This window comes from Pelobates fuscus, chromosome 5 (genome assembly GCF_036172605.1).
Source record: "Pelobates fuscus isolate aPelFus1 chromosome 5, aPelFus1.pri, whole genome shotgun sequence".
Lineage (NCBI taxonomy): Eukaryota > Metazoa > Chordata > Amphibia > Anura > Pelobatidae > Pelobates > Pelobates fuscus.
Window position 1 is genome coordinate 72,135,908 of NC_086321.1, and position 27,717 is coordinate 72,163,624.

Consider the following 27,717-nt stretch of genomic DNA (forward strand, 5'->3'; position numbering starts at 1 on the left):
GCCGGGTCCAGCGTTAGACGGCTGCAAGACGGCGCTATATGATAGTGCTGCCCATGATGACGTCACTAGTGACGTGAAAGTGCATGCGGCGTCATGGTTTCGCCTTGCACGCACTTTCTGGGGTCATGGGACCAAGTTTAGCAAGTAGCAGGTTTACAGGGTTATTTTAAACAAAACCTACAGCTGTTCAGTGCCCTGTCGTTGTTTCCATCCTTGTTGGTTATCCGAGAGCGCGTTCCTGTTTACAGTTTATTTGATTATTGATCGTGGCTTGACTTGACTTTCTGTATTTCAGGTATCAACGACCCTTTGACTTTGTTCATTCTGTATTTGTTTCTTTCTGTATTCCTGACCTCGCCTCATTACTGGTTATTCTTATACATTAAGACCTGCCATTCTAAGGCCCAGTAATACGTCTTTTACTGTTTGTTATATTTCCGTGTTTGACTTAATTCTGCATGTTGGGCCACTGTTTTGTCCTTACACCCTACAAGAACTAATGCTTTCATTTCAGTTTTAGGTCTTACTTTCCCTAATAAAGACACTCCATCTAGTCAGGGGCCTGACAGCCCACAACGGGACATGAACATTATTCAGCCTTGCTAGCAGGCGGGAGCAAAACCAGCATCTACCTTGATAAAAATTACCGGACCTGGACGAACTCTGACACCATGGATGCTATCTTCTAGGCTACAGCCAATTCATTTATTTCTGCTGTTGAAACATTATTGTATTTTTATTTTCTCTAAGCTATTATTATATAGATAGCTAGTTTTTCAACCTTAAGCATCACTTTTCTAGGTGGGTCGCTTCTACAGGGGCACCTGCCACCTCCCTCCGTGAGCAGCATTTGCCTGCCTGCTGTCACGATCCCGGGGAACCCAACACGCTAACACACACACAGACACACACACAGAAAGTGTGCTGTACCGGTCCTTAGAGTGGCCGGGCTAAGCACACAAAGAATAGTCAGGAGACAAGCCGAGTAGGGGAACCAGAAAACAGAATAACGAGAAACAAGCCGAGGTCAAAGGGTAGGAGAAAGTCACAAAGTCAGTATAACAAGCCAGAGGGTACGTAACCAGAAAGCACACGTTCACAATCGATACTATAAAGCAAAGACCACAACAGGGCACAGATAGACAGGAAAGGTAAGTATTTAAATCCTAGCCTGAATCCTGATTGGCTAACCACCAATCAGTATTAACAAACACACGTGGGGGATATCTATACCCCCCACTGTGTTTGTTGCACTGTAGCTTTAACGCCGGGTCACGTGAGTGACCCCGGCGCTTAGATAATAGTGCCGGCTCCCAGCGTGCAGCGTTAGACATGCTGCCGCTGGGAGGAGGAGAGGAGGACGCGAGCGGCGTGTCAGGAGGAGAGGACGCCGCTCGCTTAACGGTAAGGGGAGAGGGGACCGCGGGCGGCGACGGACCGAGGGTGAGTGCTGCGAGAGGATTGCAGCCTCCCCTCACCGCTGCCCGCGGAGCCCTGACATAACCCCCCCCTCGAAGACCGCCCAGGGGGCGGGAAGCCGAAGGCTTCAAAGGAAACCGCGCATGAAAGGAGCGGATCAAGGAGGGGGCGTCCAAGTCAGAGACAGAAACCCACGACCGCTCCTCCGGGCCATAACCCTTCCAATCAACCAGATACTGCAACCGACCTCGAGAGAAACGAGAATCAAGGAGAGCAGCCACCTCATATACGTCACTAGAGACCGCGCGGAGGGCATCGGAACGCCTGAGAGAGCCAGAGAACCGATTACAGAGCAAGGGCTTCAAAAGGGAGGTGTGAAAGGTGTTAGGTATGCGCATGGAAGGGGGCAAGGCCAGGGAGTAGGATACAGGATTCACCCTACGCAACACCTTATAGGGACCAAGGAACTTGGGCGCGAACTTCATCGAGGGAACCCTAAGGCGGAGATTCCTAGAGGACAACCAAACCCTATCACCCGGAGCATAAGAAGGAGCCGCACACCTACGACGATCAGCAAACCTCTTTTGAGTAGCAGCAGCACGACAAAGAGCAGCATGGACCTGATCCCACATCTTCCGTAAGGAGGCGAGGTGCTCGTCCAAAGCGGGCATTCCCTTGTCGGAGAATACACCGGGAAGGACAGCGGGTTGGAACCCATAAGCCACCATAAAAGGACTTGCGCCAGTAGAAGAATGAGACACAGTGTTCCTGGCAAACTCAGCCCAGGGAAGGAGACGGGACCAGTTGTCCTGGTGTGCATTCGTGAAACAGCGTAAATACAACTCCACAGACTGATTTGCTCGTTCGGCAGCTCCATTAGATTGCGGATGATAGGAGGAAGTAAACGATAAGGAGACCCCCATCTCAGCACAAAAGCCTCTCCAAAACCGAGAGACAAACTGAGGGCCCCTGTCAGATACGATATCTTGTGGTATACCATGCAAGCGGAACACTTCTTTGGCAAACACCTGAGCCAACTGAACCGCAGAAGGTAGCTTCTTAAGCGGAATGAAGTGCGCCATTTTGGAGAACCTATCCGTTACAGTCAAAATTACTGTCTGCCCATCAGATGAAGGAAGATCCACAATAAAGTCCATGGATAAGTGTGTCCACGGTTTCTTGGGTACAGATAGGGGCATAAGGAGTCCCAGGGGTTTAACATTAGGGGACTTACACTGTGTACAGACACGGCAAGCCTGCACGTAATCTACCACGTCTTTTTTGAGTGAGGGCCACCAAAACTGTTGGAGAAGACCCTTGTAAGTCTTGGTAACCCCTGGATGACCAGCCGTTTTGGCTGTGTGAAACAAAGTCAACAACTTCTTTCTGTCTTTTACTTTCACGTACAGCTTACCAGTAGGGGTCTCAGAGGGTGCTTGGGGTTGGTATGACTTGATACCATCAAGAAAAAGAGACGAGATAACCAAACGGGTAGTAGCTATTATATTAGTTGTGGGTACAATGGGCTCAGGAGTGGAGGTAATAGAATCTACAGGTTCGTACTGGCGGGAGATGGCATCAGCCTTGACATTTCGATAACCAGGCCTGTATGTGATTATGTACTGAAAACGTGAGAGAAATAAAGACCATCTAGCCTGACGAGAGGATAACCTCTTAGCATCTGCGATATAGGATAGATTTTTATGATCGGTTATAACCAAAATCTTGTGTCTAGCTCCCTCTAACAAGTACCTCCATTCTTTAAATGCCATCACTATAGCTAATAATTCCCTGTTCCCAACGTCGTAATTCTTTTCAGACTCTGACAAGCGTTTTGAAAAGTAACCACAGGGAAGGAGGGGTTCGTCATACGATTGTCTTTGTGACAACACTGCTCCTATACCTGATTCAGAGGCGTCTACTTCCAGTACAAAGGGAAGGGAAGGATCAGGATGGTGTAACACAGGGGCAGTGGCAAATGCCTTTTTTAGAGTCTCGAAGGCCACAATAGCATTAGGATTCCAAACCCTGGGGTGTAAACCCTTTTTTGTCAGTTTAGTGATAGGGGAAATAATGGATGAGAAGTTTTTAACAAACTTTCTATAATAATTGGCAAACCCTATAAATCGCTGTATTGCCTTAAGTCCTTGGGGAAGGGGCCAGGACAGTATAGCTTCCAATTTTGAAGGATCCATGCTGAATCCTTGTTCAGAAATAACATAACCCAGGAATTGTACAGAGGTTTGGTCGAATAAGCATTTCTCTAATTTACAATAAAGACCATTCTGCAACAACCTTTTAAGCACCATCCTAACATGAGTATGATGTGTCTTCAAATCTGGAGAATATACAAGTATGTCATCTAGGTAGACTACAGCACAGACATGCAGTAGATCTCTAAGGACATCGTTTATGAGGTCCTGAAAAACGGCAGGAGCATTACACAATCCAAAAGGCATGACCAGATACTCGTAATGCCCACTACGCGTATTGAACGCCGTTTTCCATTCATCATTCTCCTTAATACGAACAAGGTTATAAGCCCCCCTGAGGTCTAGTTTAGTAAAATATCTAGAACCTTTGACACGATCAAACAATTCGGTAATGAGGGGAATCGGATAGGCATTTTTAATCGTTATATTGTTTAGGGCTCTGTAGTCTATACACGGTCTCAAATCGCCCTCCTTTTTTGCCACAAAAAAGAAACCAGCACCAGCAGGAGAGGAGGACCTTCTAATAAAACCTTTACTTAAGGCCTCTCGTATGTACTCCTCCATGACCTGGTTTTCTTTCTCAGAAAGAGGGTAGACCTTACCCCTAGGAGGCATAGTACCCGGTAATAGGTTTATGGCACAGTCATACTCACGGTGTGGGGGTAGCTTATCTGCCTCCCTTTTTTCGAAAACCAAAGCAAGGTCTGCATACACAGAAGGGACAGAAACAGAAAGCGGTTTAGCCGTGGGCACGTTAAGTAAACAAATGGGACGTACTTGGGCCATACAGTCTCGTTGACAAGATTCCCCCCAGGAGAGTATGTCTAAACAACCCCAATCAAGTACTGGGTTGTGTTTCACTAACCAGGGAAAACCCAGAACTATGGAAGCAGTAGGGGAGTCAATTATTTGGAAGGTTAACCTTTCCTTGTGTAAAGCACCCACACACATCTCTATATCTTGGGTCTCATGGGTCACCAGAGGTCTCTCAAGGGGTCTACCATCTATGGCCTCAACGGCCAAGGGTGTGGCCTTTTGGATCAAAGTCAAGGCTGCGGTTCTGGCAAAGGTCTCATCCATAAGGTTGTCAGCCGCACCTGAATCGATCAAGGCTTTAGTTGTTATGGTGGTTTTATTGACCAAAAGAGAGACCGTAATAAATGGTCTGGAGATGGACACATGAGGGGACAAAGTCATAACACCCGAGGCCGACCCCTCTCTAGGCCTTAGGTGCTGGAGTTTCCCTGTAATTTAGGGCATGTATTACAGTGGTGACCCCTCTTTCCACAATAGAGACATAACCCCTCCCTTCTACGATACGTTCTTTCAGCCTCAGTTAACCCCGTAGCACCCAATTGCATGGGTTCGGGGGATGGTTGCCTAGGAGCGGGTAACGCTAGTAATGCAGTACTGGGTAGAGCAGGTAACACCCGTGTATCCAGCCGTCTTTGACTACGTCTCTCTCTAATGCGGTTATCAATAAGGATTACATAGTCTATAATATCATCTAGAAGGACAGGCAGTTCCCTGGATGCTATTTCATCCAGTATGTAAGCGGCCAAACCCTCCTGAAAGGCTGTTACGAGGGCGTCGTTATTCCAAACCACTTCAGCTGCTAGAGTGCGGAATTCGATAGTATAATCCGCTACAGATCTGTTACCCTGTCGAACCCTAAGCAGAGCTTTGCCAGCAGAGGCAACCCTACCGGGTTGATCAAACGTGCGTTTGAATGCGGACAAAAAATCCGCAAAGGACATAGGAGACATATTTTCCCACATGGGGTTTGCCCATGCTAAAGCTCTCCCAGACAGGTGGTTTATCAAAAAGGCAATTTTGGATCTGTCGGTGGGATAGGAACGTGGATTCATCACCAGATGGATGTCAATTTGATTGAGGAAACCACGACACAATGCTGGGTCACCACTATAGCGCTGTGGCGGTGTCATATGGACTACATGGGCAGGAACGGGTACTGGAGTGGCAATGGGTTCGGACACAGCAGCAACCGCCTCCTGGACGGCAGGCTGCAGGTGTGCAGTACGAGCCAGTATGGTCTGCAAAGCTTGAGCAAACTGATCCATACGGTGGTCCAAGCCATCCATTCTAGCCTCCTGATTAACTAGGAGCTGTGGTATGTCAGCAGGTTCCATTATGGCCCTGTTGTAATGTCACGATCCCGGGGAACCCAACACGCTAACACACACACAGACACACACACAGAAAGTGTGCTGTACCGGTCCTTAGAGTGGCCGGGCTAAGCACACAAAGAATAGTCAGGAGACAAGCCGAGTAGGGGAACCAGAAAACAGAATAACGAGAAACAAGCCGAGGTCAAAGGGTAGGAGAAAGTCACAAAGTCAGTATAACAAGCCAGAGGGTACGTAACCAGAAAGCACACGTTCACAATCGATACTATAAAGCAAAGACCACAACAGGGCACAGATAGACAGGAAAGGTAAGTATTTAAATCCTAGCCTGAATCCTGATTGGCTAACCACCAATCAGTATTAACAAACACACGTGGGGGATATCTATACCCCCCACTGTGTTTGTTGCACTGTAGCTTTAACGCCGGGTCACGTGAGTGACCCCGGCGCTTAGATAATAGTGCCGGCTCCCAGCGTGCAGCGTTAGACATGCTGCCGCTGGGAGGAGGAGAGGAGGACGCGAGCGGCGTGTCAGGAGGAGAGGACGCCGCTCGCTTAACGGTAAGGGGAGAGGGGACCGCGGGCGGCGACGGACCGAGGGTGAGTGCTGCGAGAGGATTGCAGCCTCCCCTCACCGCTGCCCGCGGAGCCCTGACACCTGCCACCTCCCTCCGTGAGCAGCATTTGATTTAGCTTTGGAAATGTCGTTCTTTTACTAATATATAGGACAGGGGTAGGCAACCTATGGCACGTGTGGCAACCTATGGCACTCGAGGTGCTTTTGCACGGCACTCAAGGCTGCTAGAGCCAAACAGGCTCTGGCCTATCAGGAGTCCCAGTGAAGCTTCAGATATCTGCTAATACGAAAAGGTGGTGAAGGACAATCCTCCATGTATGCATTGCTGCACGTAGAAGTGGTGATCTCAGATCACTTCATTCCAGCACCTGTGAATGGGAATCCACACTGGAGTAGGGCAGCCCTCTGCAGCTATTGCAGCTCCTGTCCTTGAGCTGTAACTGGCCAGCCTGGTCCCCACTGAAACCAAGGGAAGCTAACCACACTGTGTAGATATACACAGAAATGCAGAATAGCCCTCCCCTCGTACAAATAATACATACAGCCCACACACAAACACAACACATAATCTGCACAAACTCAACACCACTGACAATTTACATAAATGCACACAATGCCACATGCAGCCTCTCACATGCAATAACCCAAACAGCCCCACACACTACCAAACACACTATGTGACATATCCATCCACACACACAATTCTACAAGCAGCCCCTATACACAGTCCACATTCATAGGTATCATACACAATACCACAAACCACTCATGAACATATACAATATAATAGCTCATATATGCACAAATACAATGATACAAAGCAATCACAGTAAAAATAACACAAGCAGAATATGGCAACATACACTCCTCAATAAAAAAAGGGAAAAAAAAGACGGACACGCTACAGTACATAACAATCCTATTTTGGCACAGTGCTGCTAAAAGGTTGCCTACCCCTGATATAGGATGAGGGCTGATTACGTTGAAATTGGAAGCCTTTAGTTTACTTTATTGAGCTAAACAACTGTGTCTAAAATGTAGTATGTTTACATTTTGTTTGTTAAATTTCTCGATGTGCCTATTCAGAAAGCCACATTGACCATTTTTGTGGCTAAAAGGCAGTATGTTCTGCTATTGTTAGTTGACCCTTTGTTATTCTGCTATTGTTTGTTTGTCTTTTCAATACTACAATAAAAATGCAAATTGCTAAATTAATATAAAGGGGGTAATCTAATACCTGTAACAAAATTCATACTTACCTTCAGAAATCTTCGTTCTTCTTAAATGAGCACTCAGGGCCCCATAACAACTTATAGAGGGCTTCCCACAGTTTGAGATTTCTATATGAGTGCTCTGATCGGTTGGTCTTAAATTCTTCAATTTGTACCGTTTTTGCAAAATGAATAGTATAATTAGAATAGATGTTTGTAGTATTCTGCATCTTAAGCTTGTCTTCTCTGCCCAATGCCTCCTTCATTCTAAAATGCTTAATCTTTGCTGATTATGTTACCTGTGTATTTTTGTACTGCTCTCTTTCTGTACTTCCATCCTTACCTGCCGTGTGCCATACCACAGGTGTGTGTCAGCAGGATGCACAGGAATGTTTACTGTGAGTTCCAGCTTTTATAGGTAGAAAACTGATAACTAAACTGCGAATCAAAGAGACCTCTGATTTGAGCAACCCCGAGCTTGCGCAGAGAGTCAAAACGTGACTAAGGACTTTAGCAATCCAGGTGATGGAGGGTGTGATTGCATATGACAATACAAATCATAACCCTCACAGTCTCAGTTTGTTCCATTGGAGTTTCCTAATGCACTCCCATGAGTTTCCAATTCTCTGACTATTAACCTATACCTGCTTAGCTCTTTGACAATAGGATCTTTCCCCTCTTTTCCAGCTTAATTGAGAGATGCACTTCCCCTATATGCCACTTCCTAAATAGACCTCCTTTGTTTTTTTCTGTTTTCTCCTTACATCGTATACAGCCCCCCACTCTATCTCCTTTGTCTTGTAGGAATTATTGTAGGACAAGCTCAGAGTGACCAGATCCACCATGTTTACCAGGAGACTTATAATTTTGTCATATTTATGAAAACACATGAAAAAGGATGCCCTGCAGTATATGTAATGCATAATTTGCAGAATTCTTTATTGCCTAATTACTTATTTGCAGGATTGTTCATTACCTAATTGCTTAATCTAATACACCTTCTTCTGAATTCAACATATTACAGGGCTACCCTTGTCATGTGCTGCCCATCAATATGTATGTATGATATGTGTTAGGGATGTGCATGGGCAAAATTTTTGGTTCAGTTAGGCACTTCCGAAATTCGGCACTTCCGCAATTCGGGACTTCGGCAATTCGGGACTTCGGCAATCCGGTTCGGCACTTCGGAAATTCGGCAATTCGGCACTTCTGGAATTCGGACATTCGGATGCTTCCGAATGTCCGAATTGCAGAAGTGACGAATTGCCGAATTTTGCTGAAATTGTCCAAGTTAAAATCGGACCGAAACGAATTGCACATGTCTAATATGTGCCCTAGAAAACATGGTGGATCTGGTCACCCTGGAAAAAATATAATATTCATTTGCTCTGGTATTATTTTTCTTACAGTCTACTTAATTGTTCACCTCCATCCCTGTGTATTGTACCTAGAAATCGACTCAATACCTTTCAGCTTGTGCAAGATAGTGCAAGATAGGGCACTTCCATAGCTAGAATGCACTTTTTGATATACCATGTAATACTACTGTATCCTCCTGCTTCCAGTGGTTTTGGCATCTCATCTATGAAAAATGCTATATTAATTGTTTTCCTATTCACCATCTCCTGTGCCTACTCAAAATAAATACACGTTAAAAGGTTATTCCAAGCATCATAAGCATCATTAGCCTGTTGCTAAGGTCAACATATGATGGGTACCCTGGTAATGGGGCAAACGGTTTTAAAATAAACAGATATATATATGGATATAATAGGCATCTAATTTATAAATCATCTGTTTTCTATTTGCATGTATTATTTTCTTTTAACGACTCCTTAGAAGTTCAAGATCAGTTGATAAAAGGCAGTCTTCCTTCTTGATACGTCTGACATGCAGAAGTAACAAGCTTACAATGTAATCAAAGTTTTCTACAATTTCATTTGGCTTGAATAGCAAACAGCAAAACAAGGGCCGTTTCATGCCCCATAATCTGTCTACAAGTTTGTTTTAAATCAATTTAACTGAAGAAGTAAAATTAATTAAAGAACAATAATTGTCTTAAAGAAAATAGAAAGGATCTATTCTGTAATGAAATATCTGATTTGCATACATTAAATCACACAAAATCTATCTTGATGACAACTTATCAAGTCATTTGTTAAAGTCTAAAACCTTAATGCCATACGGATTAATTCAGATGGTGAAAGTTAAATGGTATATTGTCTGGCAGACAATGAGATGGACCAGCAGAGGACAATCATTATCTATTTATCCGGTCCAACCACAACTGTCAAAACTGGTACAACTATTTATCAATATTCCATTCTCCTGTAATATGAAATAAGTGGTCTATTTTGGGTCACTTGTAAGGGTATCCTGATAAATAATGAATCGGAAGAATTCAACTATGTTACCAGGGTATATCAGGTATATTGGAAAAACCTCATCAGAGCTATTCAATAAAGTGAGAATTGAAAAGTGAATTCAGACTGATTTTCAAATTTAAGGCTGAAGTAGTCAAATTAGAAGCATAGCTGAATTTTTCCATTTCAGCTTTGCTGACCTTAAATTTCCAATTTACTTTAAATTCTCACTTCAGTGAATACCCCTGTATAAGTTCACACATCTTAAAGGAACAATCCAAGCTAGGATCGATCGATCCATGAACAGCATGGTGCTTATATCAAATAAAGCCCGAAACAAGCACATGCTGCACAGTCTGGCTATCAATGTAATTCCTCAAAGCTATGTAACTAATAGAGGTTGTGTAGCAACATTCTGTTCCCAAGACCCCCCTCCTTTTAAAAAAAATAAATAAATTGGGCATTATTCGTTATGTCCTCCCCACTCCTGATCACCTCATAAATCGATAGGTTTTACTTACCCGAATCTAGCACTGGGCAAAGGCTGGTTTCCACATCCAGTCCTGACATCATGACTGCTGATCCGTGTCCAATCGAAGACCTTTCACTTGAAAGCGAGGGAGCAAAAAAATATAAACAGTGGGATCAGGAGGTGGGTGGACTGCAGGGAGGGTACATACAAGACTCCCCTTCAATGCTCAGGCAGCAAGGGGATAATCACACTACAGTGTGTGCTGACGACAGACAAAAAGTATGCATATTACATTGACATCGGATAGTCTAGAACAGAGTTCCAGGCTGCCAATGTAATGTGCACACAAGTACCAATTACTATGAATGTACAGTGTTTCAAGCTGAGACATTGCACATCCAGACTTCTACCATCATGACCATTAAAAAAAAAAAAACCTGAAGTGGTCATGGTGGTTGGAGTAGCCCTTTAAAACTGCCTATACCTTGATTTTTACCTGCACTGAGCAGTTTCCAATTAATGTTGGACATGATATGCCGACACATTTTTGCAGGGAGTTTAAAGAACCCTTTCTTCTTTCTTGGATACTAGAACACAGGGAGCTATTCAGAAAATCACACATTCTGATCATAATCTCCAAAGCCTTGTTAATTAAACCACAATTATCACTGAGCATTCAAATATTGAAATCCATTCTGGGACGTACAAATAAAGCAATACTTACTACAATGTGGTTGCTGAAGGTTTTTACTTAATTAATTTTGTGTGCGTGTTTTTTTTCATTTCGTTTTTTTTTAACCCCTTAAGGATCAAACTTCTGGAATAAAAGGGAATCATGACATGTCACACATGTCATGTGTCCTTAAGGGGTTAAAATGAATTTTAATTGCAGTGCAGCTTTAAAACAGCCTGTCTATTTGGACGCTGTAATTACTACATCAATGCTCTGTTTGTAGGCTTTTAAGAAAAGGGTCTTAATGGTAGAAAACCAGAGCAGATATATGGTAATTCATCGCTATAAAGATACAGAATATGACATCAATGAATATGCATGTCTATAACGCAGAGCGATATTCTTACCATAATTATCATAAATGCATATGCAATTAATGCACAGAAAATAGTCTTTAAATGTAATTTATGAGAACAACTTATTTAGCATTTTAAATATCCAGGCCTTTTTTCTACACTATATTGCATAAGACGGCTAGTGATACATTGACATATGTTGTTGCAATGATTCATTTAAGAAAATATAAACCGCTAATTATGTTTACACCTCTGCACACTAATCTAACAGTTGAAATATAAATAAAAGTGGTTTTGCATGATATTAGCAAAATAAATTGGAAATTGCACTAGATAAATATCAATTACGTGAGTAAAGATAAGTGATAATTATAGATTCCACATACCCTGTCCTTGAAAGAGACTTTTGCTTACGGAAGCAGTGAGGGAATTTGAATAACTGATGGACTGGTAATTAGGGAGGATTGATGTAAATGAGTGGGGGCTTTGACAAAAGGGAGATTGAGTAAAAAGAGAGAGTGGAGATAAGGTCTAGTAGATGGAGATTGGGAAGGTTTGAGGGAGATATAAGGCCGGAGATAAAACAAGGTCGGACAGGAAGCTGTGTTAGGGCACACCGGTCTTCTGTTAAAAAACAATGTAACCCCTAAAGTTTGAAAGACGGTGCCCAATTGCTCTACCCAGCAGGTGCTGGGCAGGGGTTCGAGGAAGACTCGGACTGGGCATCACTGATAGGCTGCTTCAACTTACGATCTCAGCCTATCACAACTTAGGCCTCCATTCAGTAGGCATTTAAAAGTAAGACTGCATCTGGGACCTGCTCACACCACATGAAAACGTCCTTGCGGTGAAATTGCTATGGTGTCCTGAGAGGTCCTTTAATTTTTTTTTTTATCTTTCTATTTCCCCTCAGTTTTGTTATCATTATTATTATTTATTTATTTTAAATTCAGCTTAGCTTTATTATACACAAGAAAATGTAGAGACTAATTTTTCATATGCAGAGCATGATCTTTGGCAGTGGACGGAACTTAAGTAAAGTTCCCTTTTCAGTTGCCATGTTCAGTCACCCCAATCCATCAATGAAAAGCAGGGCCAGACTGGGAACTAAAAGCAGCTCTGGAAAAAAAATTCCATACCAACCTTATAATGCGTCGTGCCAGCAGAGTTTGCAAATATCACACCTGAAACCTTCCTATTCCAGCTCCTCCCACCGTCCCTATCGAAAGCCACAGCGTCTTGCTCAGACACCTTTTCACAGCAGCCAATCAACTCATCCCAATCCATTGGAAAAAGCAAGTCTGTTCGAGACTGGATTCAGAGGGTCGAGGGCATAAGGATTATGGAACCTTGGTGGAAATTCTTAAAGGCCTGCCAAGCCAATGCTAACAACTCCGCCCCATAGAACAGCTACAATAATTTTTTTCCTTTTCTTTCCTTCCTCATCATTCCCCCCCCCCCCCCCCATAAGCTTGGACAGCCCCACAATATCTCCCCCTCCCCCCCATAAAACGCTGTACAGCATACATCACTATCAGAACTCAGGCACGGTCTATTAATGTCCCTCTGACGAGGCACAGATCACACGGCATACCCCCACTTCTCCTGTACATTCCTGGCTAAAGGGTAACGATGAACCCAGAGATAGATACCCCTGCCCCCTATATGGGGTAAATTGACCACATCGTCTAGCCACACTTCAGAAGAAGCCAATTAGTTTCCCAACGCTTCAACATATGCACCTATCTTTATATCTCACCTTACGCATGCAGTGAGAGAATTATAATTATACGACTTACTTACAAAACGATTAATTAAAAAAAAATGTAAAAAAAAGTACAATTAGATATGTTCACACAAGGAAGAAAAAAAGAAATCACAGATAATGCCTGATGTGTTACTATTTACTGTTAATGGTATACTTCACTTCTGTATCCAATAGTATCCACAGACCTTCCCTTGTGTACAGAAGGCATTTTGGCATCTGATTCCTGTACTCTTTTGTAAACTGAAAATAATGGTTAAAAACAAAAAATTGGTAGGTGGGGATTTGCAAATTGCTGGAATCCATTGCCTAGGCCTCCGTGAGTAGCTTAGAGAGACACAGTTTATATATATATATATATATATATATATATATATATATATATTTTGAAATCTGTTTTTATTGCGTTATAAAGAGATAGAACAGCATTATTCAATGCAACCATAGTCAGGTGAAGGTCATGCACGACCTGTTTGTACCTGTTATAATGTATGCAAATGGACATCATTTAATACATGCAATATCAGTAGTAGATAATAATCTTCCTAAGTTGAGGTGATGTGAACAAACGTAACTTGCTAACTATAAGGTAACTTTCACAAGACTCTCTCCGTGTCTTCTCAGTGCGCATGTACGTAACGTAGGGGATGCAACACGAGCTTTCCTTGTCATGTGTAGGGCTTAGCAATAGGGGCATGATTGCCCGTGAGGTCTGTCAGTTGGCATGTAGTGATGGTGACGGGTAAGTGCCAATTCAAGTACCCACAAGTCATTGTGCCGTCCATCTCCGTACGGTATCTGTGGTATGGTACAACATGTCGGCTATCTGGGTTACCTTGACACCATGTTCCACATGATCGTGTACGCTTTTGTCTCCTCTGGCGGGAGGAGTCTTTGTCTATGAGATGCGGTTAAAATGGTAGCTGTGTGACATGTTTCTCCCCCTCGTCTTAGCTAGGCTGGATCGGAGCGAGGTTGTGTCGCTGTGTATGTCTGTGAGCAGGTTGTGTATGTGTGTAGAGAGAAAGGAGTGTGGATAGTAGGTAGGTGAGCTGAGGGTGAGAAAAAAGAAAAAGGGGGGGGGAAGAAGAGGATAAGAGGGGTTCCCTCCTGTCCCTATTTTCGCGTTGCATGTGGCTGGGCATAGTTGCCCCCTAGCCTCCCTGCCCATCTCTCTTTTTTTTTAAAGTCTGACAATCGAGGTATAGGAGAAGAGTGGGTCTCGCCCGAGGATCCGAAATCCCCCCCCGGATCCTCCCTCCCTTCCTCCCTATCGGACCCTAGACCAGGGCCGGTGCAAGGATTTTTGCCGCCCTAGGCAAACAAAAATGTTGCCGCCCCCCCCATATGTCCTGCCCACCATGTGACATCACAATGCCCGGCCATATGCTCTGCCATATGGGCCAACGCCAGTCTTCACAAAGGGTCTTTTATCCGAAAAGACAGTGTGTTTACATTAAAAAGCCTACAGGCACAGGCTATAGATACCAGAACCACTACATTATGCTGTAGTGCTTCTGGTGACTATAGTATCCATTTAATGTGAGGTAAATTAGAGATTAGTGCCACTAATAATATATTGGATTGCCTACTTACCACCAGATGAGGACAAGAGGCTGATGATGGGCTCAGTCTGGCTCCATAGGTCTGGTGTAGAAGAGGCTCTCTGGAGACTGTTTTTAACAGTGCTCACAACAATTAACGAACAGGAAGCAGCTCTATTTTATAGGGCCCCTTACACAGCTCAAGGTCTGGGCCCCCAGGGGGCATACGCCTACAATGCCCACCCATAAATCCACCTACATGGCCCATCCATGAGTTGGGGATGTTTTATGTGTGCAATTTGTGTAAGGCATGTAGTGTGTTTATAGGGGATGCAGTGTGTGTTTGCGTGTAAGGAATGCATTGTATGTTTCTGTGTGTGTGTGTGTGTGTGTAAGGGGTGCAAGGTTTGTTTCTGTGTATGTGATTGAATGCAGTGTGTATCTGTAAGGGGGGGCATTAATTATGTAAGAGAACGTAAGGGATGCATTGTGTGTTTCGGGTGTGTCTGTGTGTGAGTAGGAATGCATTGTATGTTTCTGTGTGTGTGTGTGGGGGGGATGCATTGTGTATGTGTGTAGTGTAAAAGAGAGGGTTTGTGGGGTAGGATAGGGACTGAGAGGGGAACAGCTCTTTATTTATTTTATTTTTTTAAAAAAATTCATAGTGCTCTCCCCTCCGGTCAATTATTGATTTCCCCCTCCCTTCTGTCCCTCCGTGTTCTCCCCTTCTGTCACTTAGTGCTCTCCCTTGGCCCCCTGTTCCTCTGCAGTCCCCCCTTGGTGGTCCTCCCTCTCCCAAACCCCTTAGTGGTCCTCCCTCTCCCAAACCCCTTAGTAGGCCTTCCCCCTACTCCCCCCACCCCCTTAGTGGTAATCTCCCCCCCTTAGTGGTCCTTATCCCCCCCTCTCCCTCCCTCCCTCCCCCCCTCCCTCCCTCTCTCCCCTAGTGGTCCTTATCCCCCCTCTCCCTCCCTCCCTCCCTCCCTCCCCTAGTGGTCCTTATACCCCCCTTTCCCTCCTAGTGGTCCTTATCCCCCCTCCCTCCCCTAGTGGTCCTTCACCCCCCCTCCCTCCCTCCCCTAGTGGTCCTTAACCCCCCCTCCCTCCCTCCCCTCCCCTCCCTAGTGGTCCTTATCCCCCCTCCCTCCCCTAGTGGTCCTTATCCCCCCTCCTCCCTCCCCTAGTGGTCCTTACCCTCCCCTCCTGCCCATGTAGCATGGGCGCAACTTAGCAGGGGGCGCCGGATCCCTGTGCCCGGTGTCGCTCCTCATGCTGCGCCGCCTGAGCGCTTTTACAAGCCTCAGGCGGTGCAGCACTGCTGCATGGAGGGCGGCCGGGTTTGAGTGACCGGCAGGAGGGAAGCGCAGAGCGCTCCCTCCTGCCGGTCTCTCCATGTAGTGTGGCTGGGCGGTGCGGAACGCGGGACAGGAACCTCCGTTTACTGTACCCGGCCGCCGGCGGACTGAAGGGAAGCGCTCACTGAGTGAGCACTTCCTGTCATTCCGCCGGCGGCCGGGTACAGGAAACAGAGGTTCCTGTCCCGCGTTCCGCACCGCCCGGCCACGCTACATGGAGAGACCGGCAGGAGGGAGCGCTCTGCGCTTCCCTCCTGCCGGTCACTCAAACCCGGCCGCCCTCCATGCAGCAGTGCTGCACCGCCTGAGGCTTGTAAAAGCGCTCAGGCGGCGCAGCATGAGGAGCGACACCGGGCACAGGGATCCGGCGCCCCCTGCTAAGTTGCGCCCTAGGCGGCTGCATAGGTCGCCTTACAGGTGGCGCCGGCCCTGCCCTAGACACAAATGCGTACCATGGTCGCCACATCTCCGCATGTCTGTCCCTCTGCCGAGTAGGGATGCTTGTATCGCCTCCGCCCCCAGAATGTCCTCCACCCTGCGTATCCACTCCTCCGTACTAGGTATCTCTGATTTTTTCAAATATATAGGTATCAGGGCTTTAGCTGTGTTGAGTAAGTGGCGTAGGATCAATTTCTTGTATCCCGACATCGGTGTTTGTGAGATGTGCAGGAGTGCTAGGGCTGCAGACTGCAGGGCTGCAGACTAGGGCTGCAAGCAGGGGTGTCTCCCAGAATCTCAGTAATGTTTTGTCTTACCATTTCTCAATATGGAACTAGTGAACCTCATTCCCACCAGATGTGTATCATCGTGCACAGTTTATATTTAGGTGTTTTGTATCCTAATATATATGCACAGAAATTGATGCAGCCAGTGTTAACATTAATGCACGACATTTTATGGTTGTATTTTGTATTTGCATAGAATGCTGTATGGAATAGGTCGTGGTATCTCCCTCACAACATGTAGGTTGATTCTATTTGGTCTCTAATAAAACAAACAAAAAAAAATTAAAACTATTACTCCAATGTGTAGGAAATTGCTTCAATGAAGCAACAGACAGGATTTATTTTAAGCAGACATACATTAGCATTATCACAACAAAAAAAAAAAAAAAAAAAATAAAAAAAATACAATAAAAGACAATGGTGTAGATTCCAACAAGGGGCATAAAAAATTGAAACAATTAAAAAATAATATAAATACCCACTCACTTTCAATCATCTCTGATCTTTAATAGCATGCAGTATACTCAGTCCAATGATGGATATATGCCTTTGATAGGTGACAATTAACTGTGATCAGTAGTGCACATAGTTGAAGATTATATTAGCTTTAGTGTACTAATAATCTTAATTTTAGTAATGACAGGAGGCGAATATTTGCATATCTTTCTTTACTGAAAACTCCAGCAGCATAGAAACAGTAACAACCAATGAGAAAAAAGATATGCTGCCCATAAAAGGGCCTGTCTATGACATCATTTCCTCTTTCTTTGAGGCGAAAAAGTAACAGTCAATACATAAAAAACATCAAAACAAGATTAACAATTCAACAACATATAGCGAAGATGAACTTTGGTAGGTCCATGATGTGACGGAGTGGAAGATGATTCTTCGTCCCATAAAGTGGATATTCACGCTGAAAGAAAAAGAAAAAGGTGAAAGGTTTCTGGCGTGGCAACGTGTCCGCATATCATAACCATTGATAAACTGAACAGTAATGTATAGTAAGATGCGTAGCCTTATACTTAAACATAGAACATCAAAATCAGAACGTGAGAAGCAATACAACCAAATCAAAGGAAAACTGATAATTTACATATACTCCATGCATAACACCAACAATGTAAAACATATGCTAACATATACAGCAAGAACCTGCATGCTTACCTGAGCACTAGGACTCAATCCTGAAAAACTAAGTAATCTGAGGGGGGGAAACAAACCCTAGGGCGGGAAATATTCGCCTCCTGTCATTACTAAAATTAAGATTATTAGTACACTAAAGCTAATATAATCTTAAATTTTACCACATGACAGGAGGCTTCATATTTGCATTTTTAAAGCTTAGGCCGAACTAGTGTGAAGGAAGCATGTGAAATTTGGCGGAAATAGAAAGTACGAAACGTACTTTCCCTAGACCAGTCCGCACACCGCATAATGTCGGCTAGGGAGGCGCCTGCCAAGAACGCTTGGGACGCTGCCGCCCCTCTGACCGAGTGTGCTCCAAAGCTAGATTCGATTCCTGCCAACTGAAGTAACCATCGAACCCATCTGGCCAGGGTTGTCGCAGACACTGGGCCGTGAGGCTTCACGTAGGAAATCAGCAGCTGGCCCGACAAGGAGCGTCGGAGGGCGGCTGTGATTTCTACGTATCTCCTAAGTGTCTTGACAACGCACAGCTTGGAGTCTGATTCGAAATAGGGGTAAGACACAGAGGACGAATCTGATTTAGTCCGTCTTGCGATGGAAAAGGTGACTCCCTCTGGAGTGAGAGAGAAACCGTCCACGTCAAAAGCCCTAATGTCAGACACCCGTCGGAAAGAGACGAGGCATAACAGCAAGGCCAATTTGGCTGAGAGTTGTTTCAGCGATAGCGCTGGGTTGTCTGGCCAACCCCGAAGGAAATCCAGCACTCCATTCACTTGCCAGAGGTTGGAATATTTGGGTGCTGGTGGTCTCGTCAGTCTGGCGCCCCGCAGTAGACGACATACCAGCGGGTCCTGACCCACCGGTCTGCCTTGTACTGGGACGTGCGCCGCTGAAATGGCCGATCTGATCACGTTAAGGGATCTATATGATCGACCCGTCGAGAAAAGATGAGCAAGGTAATTGAGTATTAATGGGACAGGGGCAGTAAAGGGATCGGAATCCCTTTCCATGCACCAATCACTCCAGGCTGACCAGGCGGAGATGTAACATCTCCTGGTGCCCGGGGCCCATGAGTCCCATAGGAGATCTTTAGTAGATTGCGATAGGCCGTGGACCGACCAGGAGCCCCTGAAATCGTCCAGGCCACCAGTTCCAGACGTCCTTCCAGGACGAGGGGGTGAGGTTCCCCTCGCGGTCCCGACAGGAGAAGTGGAAAGGTAGGAAGTAGGACAGGATTGTCGTGGGACATCTCCAGGAGATCCGGAAACCACGGCTGACTCTGCCAGAGAGGCGCTATGAGGAGGAGCGATATCCTTCGGGTGCGTAAGTACCGTAGAACCCGTGGAATCATTGAAAATGGAGGGAAGGCGTAGGCCCCGTGAGGGGGCCAGTCTTGAAGGAATGCATCCGCTGCTTCGCCCATCGGGTCCGGAAGCCAGCTGTAGTATCTCCGTAGCTGGTGGTTGGTCCTTGAGGCGAACAAGTCTATTGATAGCGGACCCATCCGGTGTCGTATTGCCTGAAATACCTCCCTGTTGAGTGTCCAATCGCTGGTGTCTCTCCAGTGTCGGGAGAACCAATCCGCCGTCAGGTTGGAGACCCCTGGGAGATATTCCGCCTGTAACGTGATGTTCCTCCGTATGCAGAAGCTGTAGATGTCCTTCGTGGCTTCGGTCAGGTCTTTGGACCTCGCTCCGCCCAGGCGGTTGATGTATTGCACCGCTGAGATGTTGTCCATGCGGAGTAGGATGCAGCAGTTCGACTTGTCCTTGGCCAGGCTGCGTAATGCGAAGGAACCCGCAATCAACTCCAGGCAATTGATGTGTAGATCGGTCTCCTCTTCCTGCCATGGGCCCCCGTGGAGGCCTCTGAGCAGTGGGCGCCCCATCCCCACAAACTGGCGTCCGATTCCACAACGAAGTCCGGGGAGGGGCCGAAGATCGCCTTGCCGTTCCAGGCTTGTATGTGTAGTAACCACCATCGCAGCTCTGATCTCACCTCCCGAGTGAGTGGGATCCAATGGTCATAGGAATGTCCGGTGCGCAGGTATCCCGCTTTCAGCCGTTGCATGGCCCTGTAGTGTAGAGGGCCCGGGAATATCGCCTGAATGGATGAGGACAGGAGTCTTACAATCCGAGCGAGCATCCTGAGCGGTATTGAGTCCATCCTCAAGACTCGCCTGATTTCTTTCCTTATAGAGGTAATCTTTTTCGAGGGGAGGCGTAGTACGCATTCCCTCGAATCGATGTCGAAACCCAGGAATTGTACCGACTGGGATGAAGAGAGAGACGACTTTTGTCTGTTCACCACGAATCCCAGGGACTCCAGTAAGTGAACTACAAATCTCGTCTGCGATCGTAGCCTGGACGCGGATTCGCAGAAGATCAGCAAATAGTCCAAGTATACGAGACAGCGTATGCCCTTCGTACGGATGCGAGCCATCACCGGTCTCAACAGCTTCGTGAAGCACCACGGAGCCGAGCTGAGGCCGAATGGCAGACAAGTGAATTGGCATACCCGTCCTCTCCATCTGAAGCGGAGAAATTGACGGTAACCTCTGTCCACGGGGACCGTGAGATCCGCGTCTTTGAGGTCCAGGCGTGTAAACCAGTCGTTCTTGACGAGAAGGTCTTGTAGAAGATGGATACCCTCCATCTTGAAGTGTCTGTAGACCACAAAGGTGTTTAGTTGTCGGAGGTTGATAACCGGTCGATACTCGCCTGTCTTTTTCTTGACCAGGAAGATATTGCTTATAAAGCCTCCCCCGTCTGGCGCGTATTGAATTGCGCCCTTCTCGAAGAGCGTGTGAATCTCTTCGTCCACCAGTCTGCTTTGCTCTAACGACATGTGGATCGGGGGGGGGGGGGAGTGGCTTGAACGGGTTGCGCGGCAAAGTCTATTACGAAGCCGCGCACCGTTTGGAGAACCCAGGTGTCTCTGGTAATCTGTTCCCAGTTCTGGAAAAAAGAAGACAGGTTGCCTGCCATAAACTTTGGGACATTGGTTTGTACAGAAGGACTCACCATTATTGAAGCGGCCGCGGCCGCGGCCCCTGAAGCCTCTGGTCCTCCCTGCACCTCGGAACGTAGAGGGCCTTTGTGAGGAGGACGGGAAGAAGGTCGAAGTCTGTGGAAGCGACCTGGAACCTGAGGACCAAAATCGGCTGGCGGCACGGTTCCGCTGTCGGCCAGCCCTTCCAAAAACACCTCTTGTGGGAGGAGTGTGGAACACCTGCCTGAGGGAGGTCTGGGCCTTATTTAAGGTTGTGAACAAGTTCACATGTCGCTTCAGCTCTGAGATGAAGGCATCACCAAATAGTAGACCCTGGGCCTTCGGTCCGAATTCCTTGGCTCCCAGTTCCAGGAGCTTGCTGTCGATCTTGATCAGCGCCGATCGGCGTCTCTCAACGCAAAGTGCAGCATTAGCGTTGCCCAGTAGACATATTGCGCGTTGGGCCCACTCGCGTATGGCATGAGGGTCCAGCTGCGAGTCCTGGCTGAGGGCCAGGTCAGCGAGATACAGCATCTTGGCTATGGGGCCTAGCAGATCTAGCACCTTGTCTTGTGTCGCCTTCATGCCCTTTTCCACCCCTTTGCGCGGGTCTCTGCCCGAGCGCGACATAAACACTACCATAGTGTCATCGAATTCTGGCGTTAGTGCCACTTTGTCGGGGATCAGCGGTCTAGGGCATTCGGCCCGGAGGCGCGTCCGTACCTCCTTTTCCAATGGCTTGCGCAGCCAGTAATGAATGAATTTTGCCAGATGCTCCGGCAGTGTCCATTCCGAGGACCGAGGGTGTCGGATGGTACGCGGGTCAAATAACAGTATCCCCTGGTCATCCATAAAGACCCCATCCCCGGGCAGACCGGTGGGGCGGTCGTCGTCAGCATCTTTGGCTAGGATGGTCTCCTTGATGTAAGTGGAAGAAGTGGGTGGTAGGTCTTGCCACTCCTCGTCGTCCGAGGGTGAGCCGTCCCTTTGCCACTCGTCCACCACATTCAGGGGGTGTGGGCCATAGGTCTCGTCCTCGTCCGAGGACAGGGGTGCGAAGGGTGCGGGTTGTCGGTCCGCGCTCTTCACCCGTTTGACGGGCATCTTGCCCCTCGCTTTGGCGGAGGGGGGGCTTGAGGCCTTTCTGTGCCTTTTGGCCTTGGGCACTTCGGAGCCCGAGGCATCCGTGTGTTCTGGCGGGCTAGTGTCGCCTTGATTGTGGGGGAGGGCTCGCAAGAGGGCCTTTTCCACAGAAGCCGCCACGGCGGCATTGATCATGGCCTGAAAGTCTGGATTATTTTGGGTATCCTCCATGATCCGAGGTATCTGTGACCTGTGGGGCGAGAACAAGTTTCAATGGAAAATCGTGGAGGTTTAACGTATTGGCAAAATATTTATATATCGGTTCCCGCCACAACCGGAGTAACCCGGTGTAGGGGTATATGTATAGAAGGCTCGATGCACGTAATATAATCAGGTAGGGCTGTATATAGACAAAAGAAAGTATATACACTAAAGGTGAAAGACGAATAACTGGAAGTGATCCCAGGTGTACTTCACAGCCACCTAAGAGAATATACACATAACCAAGAAGTGGAAACCACCCAGAATACGTCAGAATATATATAAAAAAATAGAATGACCTGTATACAAGCGGGTCTTCCAAAATTGTGTTCTGTATAAATAAATTAAATGGCTAACATAGCGTAAAAAAGTTTAAATAGGAAATATAAATAAATGTGATATGAGTGCACTCACAAACAGACGAGGAAATCAAGCCTTTCACCCACTCAGGGGTACTATGATGAGTATGGGATGCAAGATGAAATTTTCTTCCAACCAGATATGTATAAAAAATAAAGGAATCAAATATAGTGAAAGTACGTTGTAAAAAAGGTATAATACATTTATTGGTCGCACTTACACTTTAAGAAGTAAAAAACAGCATGTCTCCAGATAATATGGACCTTTTGTAGTGTTCCAGAGTAGTAGTACTGGGAGTCCAAGGCAGTTATAAAATATAGCACAGTATAAAACAATAACAAATAAAAAGTTCACAAGAGCAAGTATCCAACGCGTTTCGTCCGTGAAATATTGGACTTCATCAGGGATTTCTAGATGTTCTTCCTTGTGAGTCTTTTATGGCCGGTGAAATCTTCAATTCTTCCGCACAGCTGAAATTCCGGCGTGCGTTTCATGGGTGGAACGCACAAAGCGCGCCAAGTGTCCGGAATGCTGGGCTAGTGTTTCCGGGTATGAGGAAGCATGCGCGCAAAACGCGCATGCGTGAAACCAATGAGGACCGCAACCTACGAGGGACATGAAACATAAGGCGAAAATCGCCTGAGAGACTGGTACAGAAAGTGGAATAATTTAATGTGGTCACACTAGAACCAACTATATGACAAAGAGAGCATAGAGAGCAAATGGATTAAGTATGTACATATATAAAATATAAAAAATTATTATAAAAAATTACAAAAAATTATAAAAAAATTATTAATTGACTGCAATTTAAATAAATATCTCTACATGTATATTTACACTGTGGCAATAGTTCCAATTGGCATATGAGTTCTACTGTGACCCATCAAGTACCTATATATATTTATTTCACATACAACCACATATTGGACCAAACATACATACCAGGCACATAATACATTGGTTTAATCAATTTTAAACCCACGGACTGTAATACAGCCATTGAATATTCAAGCAGTCATCATCGTCCGTGGCTTTCAAATATTCCCAAAAGCCAGTTAACCAGGCTTAGGAGAAACTGTACAGACAATCAGATGTTTCTTGAACAATCCACGATTATTAAACAAAGATATGCAGACAAAGGTTATAATATTGAGAATATGGAGAAGACTGAGATTGAGATCTTGAATACTGAGAGAGCGTTATTTTTGGAAGATAAAAACATAAATATAAGTATAAATGAAAATAAAAAAGGGGATGAACATATTATAACACAACAAGATATCAAAAATAAGGCTTTTTTCCAAAACAGGTTTAAAAATAAAAAGAAAAGAAAAGAGGCTAACAATAAGTTTGAATTTGCCTTTCTAACCCAGTTTAACTCTAAAGCAAAGCAAATAGAAAAAGTACTCAAAAGACACTGGTACATCCTGAAAAGAGACGATATCTTAAAACATATATTACCTGATTTCCCAACAGTTATATATAAAAAATCCACCAATCTAAAAAATAAATTAGCACCTAGTCTGTTACCAAGTACACCATCCTGTAAGAATAATTTTCTAAAAGTTCCAATACAAGGTTTTTTTTAGCTGTGGTCACTGTTCTACCTGTAAACACCAACAAAGAAAAATTAAAGAGTTTGTGGGCACTTATACTAAAAAGACGTATACTATCAAAAAACGTATTCAATGCTCATCTTCTTTTGTCATCTACTTGCTGCAATGTGGCTGTGGGGCCCAGTATGTAGGCCGGACCTCCAGGACATTGCACATCAGAATTCTAGAACACTTTAACAATATTAAAATAAATAAAATTGATCATAGTGTCCCAAGACACTGCAATGCATGTCCCCTCTTTTGCTGGAATTCTTTCCAAGCTTTTGGAATCGATTCTGTACAACTAGGATGGAGGGGAGGAGACAAAATGCAGGAGTTAGTTAGAAAAGAAGCCTCCTGGATTTTTAACCTCAAAACTCTGGATTTAGGATTAAATCAGGAAATTGATTTACAAGGGTTGATTTAAGGTTTTTTGTATTTCTCATAAGCTATTTTATAGATGCACTGGAATCTGGATCACTATAATATATAAAATTTTTTTTGTGTATATAGACTTTGTGTATAAAAGTTTATTGGGCTATAATGGATTCCACCTCTAAACATATTGCTTGATTAAACCAATGTATTATGTGCCTGGTATGTATGTTTGGTCCAATATGTGGTTGTATGTGAAATAAATATATATAGGTACTTGATGGGTCACAGTAGAACTCATATGCCAATTGGAACTATTGCCACAGTGTAAATATACATGTAGAGATATTTATTTAAATTGCAGTCAATTAATAATTTTTTTTATAATTTTTTGTAATTTTTTATAATAATTTTTTATATTTTATATATGTACATACTTAATCCATTTGCTCTCTATGCTCTCTTTGTCATATAGTTGGTTCTAGTGTGACCACATTAAATTATTCCACTTTCTGTACCAGTCTCTCAGGCGATTTTCGCCTTATGTTTCATGTCCCTCGTAGGTTGCGGTCCTCATTGGTTTCACGCATGCGCGTTTTGCGCGCATGCGTCCTCATACCCGGAAACACTAGCCCAGCATTCCGGACACTTGGCGCGCTTTGTGCGTTCCACCCATGAAACGCACGCCGGAATTTCAGCTGTGCGGAAGAATTGAAGATTTCACCGGCCATAAAAGACTCACAAGGAAGAACATCTAGAAACCCCTGATGAAGTCCAATATTTCACGGACGAAACGCGTTGGATACTTGCTCTTGTGAACTTTTTATTTGTTATTGTTTTATACTGTGCTATATTTTATAACTGCCTTGGACTCCCAGTACTACTACTCTGGAACACTACAAAAGGTCCATATTATCTGGAGACATGCTGTTTTTTACTTCTTAAAGTGTAAGTGCGACCAATAAATGTATTATACCTTTTTTACAACGTACTTTCACTATATTTGATTCCTTTATTTTTTATACATATCTGGTTGGAAGAAAATTTCATCTTGCATCCCATACTCATCATAGTACCCCTGAGTGGGTGAAAGGCTTGATTTCCTCGTCTGTTTGTGAGTGCACTCATATCACATTTATTTATATTTCCTATTTAAACTTTTTTACGCTATGTTAGCCATTTAATTTATTTATACAGAACACAATTTTGGAAGACCCGCTTGTATACAGGTCATTCTATTTTTTTATATATATTCTGACGTATTCTGGGTGGTTTCCACTTCTTGGTTAAGGGCTGTATATAGTAATGAAGCCCTCGTGCATACGCTCGGGGTTCACCCCGGGTGGTGTGCCGTGGAAACCAGAGGACACCCACATCAACCAAAACAAAGTGGGCCGTAGCGCCCTGCATGCGTATCTGGGGGGTCACCCCAGGTGGTGTGCCATGCAAAAATACCCAGAGGACACCCACATAAATTTCACCCTTAGGTGCAGTAATGAATATGACCCTATGCAGGGTAACCATATGAAAATTACCCTGAACGGGTAAGGAAATTCCAGCAAAATCCCTTGAGGGATGTAAATATAGGCATATGTCACTTTAAATTGCTTTGTCCTGTCAGTGTAAGGACTATGTGAGCTGTATACAATGAGCCTTCAAATACATATATGTACCATTGCATGCATTTATTCTTGCCTATGGAGGCAGATATACAGGAAAAAATGACACTGTAGAAACTTCTACCCTCTGGGGGTAGTAGAATGTGATCCTCCCCTGCCTGAACGAAGGAGGCTAGGGGAGAAGGCGGGGAAGCACCCTTGAGGGCAAAACCCCGATATTGGCAGCGGTCGGGTGAGTACCGGACCGCCGTTTAGGGGAGAGACGGCCGCCGCGGATCTCGCGAGCGAGATGCCGAACGCGGTAAAACACAGGTAGAACGAAACAAAACAAACCCCGGCTACCCTCCACCCGTCCCCACAAGCCCCTGTAAGACAGTGAAACAGGTCCGCGCGGCGAGCGAGGCACAGAAAAGGCCGCGCCGCCCGCGGACCGCTGAGAGGGAAAGACTTCAAATAAAAAACAGGGACAGTTAGAAACAGAGAGGGGAAAAACGGGTACAAGTAGTCAGGGCAATAATGATGATAGAAAACTAACATAAACAGTACACACTAATGAGTATCAAGCAGATTATACGTAATGAAGTAGTAGGAGAAAAATACTCTGACCTGTTGATGGCTGGAGCCGCAAAGAAAGAGGAAATGATGTCATAGACAGGCCCTTTTATGGGCAGCATATCTTTTTTCTCATTGGTTGTTACTGTTTCTATGCTGCTGGAGTTTTCAGTAAAGAAAGATATGCAAATATGAAGCCATGTGGTAAAATTGTATGTTTCTAAACAACAAACAAACAAGACAATAGCATAATACTGTAACACTCTAGTGCAAGAGTTAAATGTATCACACTCACAATGTAGGAGCTTTCCTCATAAATTCAATGAGCCAGGCAGATGATGGAATTAATCCCACTCTTTCTTCGCCAAGACGCATTTTGCCTCTTAAACAGCCTTTTCAATCAGTATTTCCATCGTGCTGATTGAAAAAGCCTTTTAAGAGGCGAAATGCATCTTGGCAAAGGAGGAGAGGGATTTCCAGTGATAAACACTTTTTATTTGTAATTTTTAACCTATATGTTAATATGTTAATAAATAATCTGGATACTTTAATTACCTTACTCCCCATTTCATCTTTGTTCCTAGTTCCAGAGGGGATTCCACAGGGCCGCCACCAGAAATTTTGGGGCCCCTGACAAAGCACAAAGTCTGGGCCCCCCCACACCCCCCCTCCCCCCGCCCGGCCGGTCTCCCCCACGCAATGAATGCAGTGTGTGTTAGCAGGGCCGGCCTTAGGCATTTAGACGCCCTGTGCGAAAAATCTTCACAGCGCCCCCCCCCCCCGTCATCCATGTATGCTGTAATGTTTGTGTTGTCTGTGTATGTGATAGTAGGTGTGATGACTGTGTGTGATATGTATGCTATGTGTGATATTTGTAATGGGTGTATTAACAGTGTGTGATATGCGTGTACT